A 5,532-nucleotide genomic window follows, 5' to 3' on the forward strand; every position below is an offset into this window, starting at 1 on the left:
TCCCTCTGAACTTCCCCTGACCGGTTAGTTCGGGATTCGATGGTCTGCATACGCGCCTCTGTTCTGTCCTCTTGTTGTTGAACCTCTTGTTGCAACCCTTCGTAGGACTGTTGCAGTCCTTCCTGCTGTTGTTCTGCCTGCTGGAGAGAGTCGTTAATGGTCTCGAGTTGTGCAAATAGACTGTCAACGTTTCCTTGCAGTGTCTGTAAAGCTTCATCTTGACCATCTACTTGTTGCTCTACGGTGTTGATGCTGCCGCTCAGTGATTGGACATCCGACTCAATCGTAGTGATGCTCTCGCGGACACTCTCTCCGTTTGCCTCCAAAGCAGTTATCCTCGTTTCGGCTTGAGTCAGACGTTGATCCATAGCTTCGTTCCCTTGGCGGAAGGTCTCCGCTAGTTCGTCCATTGCCACCTGTATCGTTCCCTGCCGTTGTTCTTGCTCATCAAGAAGAGTGGCCTGAGTCTCCAGTTGACCGCTTATCTCCGTGCCTTGCTCTTGCAGATTCTGTGTAGCGGCTTCGAGGTTTGCAACGTCACCTTCCAACACCTGTACTTCACCTTCTAAGGAATCTTGTGCTTGCTGCTGAGCCTGAAGGCGGTTGTCCAAGTCGCCGATTTCTTGTGTTTTGTTCTGAACAGATCGCTCCATGGACTGCATTCCGTTGTGATGTTCTGTCATCTGTTGATCCAGGGCTTCAATCTGTGACTGTAGATCAGCGATGAGTTCGTCCAGACCTCTCACGCGATCCTCTTGGGAGGTATCCCCGAGCACGGCCTGCGCATCGGCGAGAACTTGCTCCTTCTGTGCCTCCGCGGCCGCCTCGCGCTCTTCGCTAGCGGTCTTCATCGCCTCAAACTCCAGACGAAGGACGTATTGCGCATCCCTTTGCTCCTGCCCATTGCTCTCAAGCGTAGCATTGAAGTGTTGCTTTTGGTCATACAGCTCGTAGTCAAGTTGATCAATGGACTCTCGAAGGGTTTCTTGAAGTCCTTGCTGGCGACGCTTCAGCCCTTCGACTTCATCCGTACATTGGGATTCCAAGGCAGACACTGCTGCCTGGTGGTGAATCACAGAGGCATTCACCGCCCCAAATTGTTGTTGGATAGCTGAAAACGAGCCTTCAGTCTCCTGGAGTTGGTCAGTGAGGCTGTTCACCATGTTTGTCAAATCGGTAATGCTGCTCTCAGTTGCCTGTGAGGACGAAATGTGGTTCCTCTGTGTTACTTGCGCCTCACATGGCAAATCCGTGGTACTCGTACATTTTAAGTTAAGTAATTCACACACACACACACACACACACACACACACACACACACACACACACACACAAACGCACGCACCCATGCACGAACGCACACACGTGTGTACGTGTGTGAGTGAGTTTGTGTGTGTGTGTGTGTGTGTGTGTGTGAGTGTGTTTGTTGTGTGTGTGTGTGTGTGTGATAAATACAAATATATACAGATATACTGTAATAAATGTCTTTCATTCTCACCTTAAGTTTGGTCAAGGCTGTCCTGTAGCTCTTCAGTTCGTTATTAAGCCTGTCCACCCTTGCAGACAGGTCGTCAAAATCCGCTGTTGGAAGAAACAACAAAAGTTGTAAGTACACCGCGATATGACATACTAGAAGGCTGTTACTTATATAAATATCAAAGTGCTTTGTTCATATTTTTAACAATAATTCCTCGTAGATTAAACAAACTGTACACAAACAGGGGATATAATTTAACTTAAACTCAACTCAAGTCTGAGGTCAACAATCATCTGTCCTTAATGTCTGTACAATAACCTAAAACATTTCATTGGCTCCCATGAGCCTTGTTATGTGGTGATCATGAAGTAAATATAAAATAACTATGTTGCTTTTACCCAATTTACTGTATTATGTCGATACTTGCTACAGCTTCAAAACATCAGAGTCTTTGGTATGGTAATAGATTGTAGACGTTGAAAAACACTGACAACAACCTCCAGTCATTCAAAACGACACCGGCATCTTCTTTCAACCATCAGTGAACTTTACATGTAGCTAGAACCTTGCAGTAGGTTTAAACCAATGATTAGCATGTAGTGTAACTGTCATGTTACTAACCAGGCTGTTGTTTATCTTACTGCATTGTAGGAAAAAAGTACTTGCCTTCCAACTGTGTCACTTGTTTGCAGTCTTGTGCCTGTACATCTGGACACCTCAGAGGGACTGCCAGCACCATCGCAGAACAACGGTGAAGAAAGCCAATGTTTGGACGAGCCCTTACGGCGGAGGGTAGAGCTGAGGCCTGCCTGTGTCGGCCCTTCTTCTTCACCGGCCCAAAATTGAGAAAACTCGTTCACACAACCTGTTATACCTGCTAACACAACCCGGGAGTCCCTGTAATCAGGACATTTAAATTCAATTAAAGCTGTTGATTACCTGTGATTTTCAATCAAGGAGTCAGACAAACCACGCACGCAAGTGTTGACCTTTCGGAGGTCAGCGTTTCTTTGTGTTTCCTACAGTCATTTTGAGTCTTTGTGGCTACCAAATGGGGATGGGAAATGTTTTGTTGTGTGATTACATGGCAAGGCCTTTCAATTCACAGAGCTTGTCTTTCACAGAATGTTCTTGCGTCAGTTCAAAATACCCTGGCGAGTAACCATGTTATTTAACTTCAATGACAGAAGAATGCAAGTCCTTAGGGGAGGCCTAGGCTCGTTAACTACATGTATGGTATCGTAGCCTTGTCCGTGTTGTGTCCCAAACCATTTCTGTACAGAAGATACAAGGTGTGTGACCGCTAGGCAATTTAGTGGGGTCGTGTGACGTGTCGACAGAGCGTTCGGCTCGGAACCAAGAGGTCCTGAGTTCGAATCCTGCCATTTCACCGATCTTGTGTCCTTGGAATAGGCACTTTACACGAATTTCCTTACGTAACTCAGGTGGAAATGAGTATAACTGTTGTCCGTGCGTTTGTTTACGTTGGTGGCGGATAAAAAATAACTTTAAAAAATGTCTCAGCATGTCTTGTCATTAATGTTGCATAAGAAAAAAAAGTCATATTCATTGTAGATCATCGTACGATTTGATGTTGTAGAATATTTAAGCTAGCTGTACAAAAGCCGGCCTTCATCAAAATAATTTTCGTGGTTTCCACTCTTAAAAGAAACCTTTCTTCCATCAAGACATCGCCAGTCGTCAAGGTCATCAGAAAACGCCTTATTTGATTTGAACGTGAAATTACTACTCCGAAAATGAGGTCAAGGAGGGCCATGCGCTATTTTGCTGAAGGTAATGAGAAAAGTCTGTCATTTCAATGGGTAGTGATGATAGGACCTAACAGCAACACTATGGCAAGGTAATTACATTTGCAGTAGAGGGTGGTGAATGATGTGCTTCAAGGACACTTACATAAGTGAACTCTTACATACGTGAAGTCCTTTAGATCGACCTTGGAGCAAGTAGCCATGCCATGGTCTCTCTTCTAAAGGAAAGTCTTCGTAACGTTAAGCAAGGAGATATTTCCCTCTAACTCATATGTTGAAATTATTCAGGTTGGGTGTCTGAATTTGTGTGTGTGTGGTTGTGTCTGTATTTGTAGGTGAACGTATATATGTATATGTATGTGTACGGGTGGAGTGTATATGAGGGTGTATGTGTTTGTGTGTGTGCGTATGAGTATGTGTGTGTGTGTGTGTGTGTGTGTGTGTGTGTGTGTGTGTGTTTGAACGAATATTGCACTAAATGTATTGAAAGTTACATGTAGGTTTGTCAGTTTTAGCAAGAGTTTATATTTCGGATGAGATATTTACTACTGAATATTATGGCATAGCGGCCAGTACCTAACGTGTGCAATTGCGCCATTCAGCGACACACGCGATAACAGCAAGGAAACGGAATATCCTTCGAACATATTTCGAGGCCACAATGACTTGATTCTATGGATGGAATCCTTTGAAGACCACCAACCTAGTGTGCACGCGGACGAATGAAAAAAAAAATCAAGCCAAAAAATGCTGCTAAACCACAGGAACAGTCGAAAATCAATGCGCGCGTGGATGTCTTGCATAAAATTAAAACAGTGTAATAAAAAAATACCAAGATACAAATATTGAAGGTGTCCTTGCTATCATTTATAGTTCAATGATGAAGGTTAGACATCCAGGCAATACGATACGTCAAAAAGCAGTCACTCAATCAACTGGATATGATTTGGAAACGGTCAGACGTTTCAGGTAGTATCCACTACCTTTCGTCAGTGTTCACTTTGTGTTCACTTTATTTTTATATCAATGAATAGTTTGTGCTTATAAACCTGCATTTCTCCTCTGGTCTCTCAATCACTGACGAAAGGTAGTAGATGCTACCTGAAACACCTCACCGTTTCCCAAATCATATCCAGTTGCTTGACGAACTGCTTTTGGACGTATTTATATTCAGCTTTACGGTCACGTACGGCAATAAGCACAAAAGTCATACATCTCATATGGAAAAAGTGTATTATTACATCCAGATCTCGTTTATACATCTCAGTTGGTACTCGACACATTTACATAACAAAAATACTAGTTTCTATCTATAATTTACAGCACATTTCTACTCCTTCCACCATGTTTGTAACTAAGGCCACAGCAAGTAAATTTCATGGATAACACCCTCCGCAGACTCTAAATCAAATGCAACAGTGCAAAAAAAAAACACAACGGGTAAAAAAAACAAGATACATACATTTTCAAATTTGGACATCATAAACCTTCTTGAGCAACCACCTGTAATTTATCTTCAGTTTAATCTCAACTATTACAAGATACATTGTCACTGAACATGAAAAATATAAGTCTTCAACCATTGTACAAATGGTTTTGATTCAGTGGGAACATCACATTTAAAAGAATTGAAATGCATCACTGCTTCAAAATAAAAGACGAAACAAAACATAGAACTTTGTCTTGTCCCCTCTCTTTATCTTTGCCCGTTTTTGGCATGTTGAACACTGTCATAGGGCAACTGAATTTTTTTTTTCAAAATCAGGCGAGAATTAATGCGCGCGTTGATGTCGACATGTCATCCATATAAATTACTCGCGGTGGCCTAATGTACGCTAGACAAACTCACAACGATATAATGATCTGCAATATGTTTGCTTTAACCTTATTTTACCAACTTGTCCTTTTTAAAAGGAAAAGTTGTTAATGCCAGTACATATCTCTAAAAATCGACAATACACACCAAAAAGCTGGACATATGACATAAAGCCTTGTCGTTTTTATATTACTTCAAGTCGTTACTTCTTCAGATGCAACATCCTCGATGAAAATCCCGTTACTTCACAATTACAATGTAGAAAGATTGTCATTCGGGAATGGATTGTTCTATGGTAGGAATTTTGGCTATGGCGAGTTTTATATTTATTGTCGCTTTGACTAGCTTCCATGATGACTAGAGCTATTAGGAGTCTGGTTGTATTAGATATGTGACGAAATACACATGGAAAAGTACAGCCTACAAAAAACCTTTGATACAGCTATAGATTCTAATTACTCCATTTACCG

At 42.1% G+C, this 5,532-nt stretch overlaps 1 protein-coding gene across 1 annotated transcript in view; it reads right to left on the bottom strand.

Moving 5' to 3' along the window:
* LOC109476389 (adventurous-gliding motility protein Z-like) overlaps positions 1 to 5,532 on the bottom strand; it is an 11,418-nt gene that overhangs the window by 2,816 nt on the left and 3,070 nt on the right.

Source organism: Branchiostoma belcheri, unplaced genomic scaffold (genome assembly GCF_001625305.1).
Source record: "Branchiostoma belcheri isolate BF01 breed outbred unplaced genomic scaffold, Haploidv18h27 scaffold37, whole genome shotgun sequence".
In the NCBI taxonomy this organism is placed as follows: domain Eukaryota; kingdom Metazoa; phylum Chordata; class Leptocardii; order Amphioxiformes; family Branchiostomatidae; genus Branchiostoma; species Branchiostoma belcheri.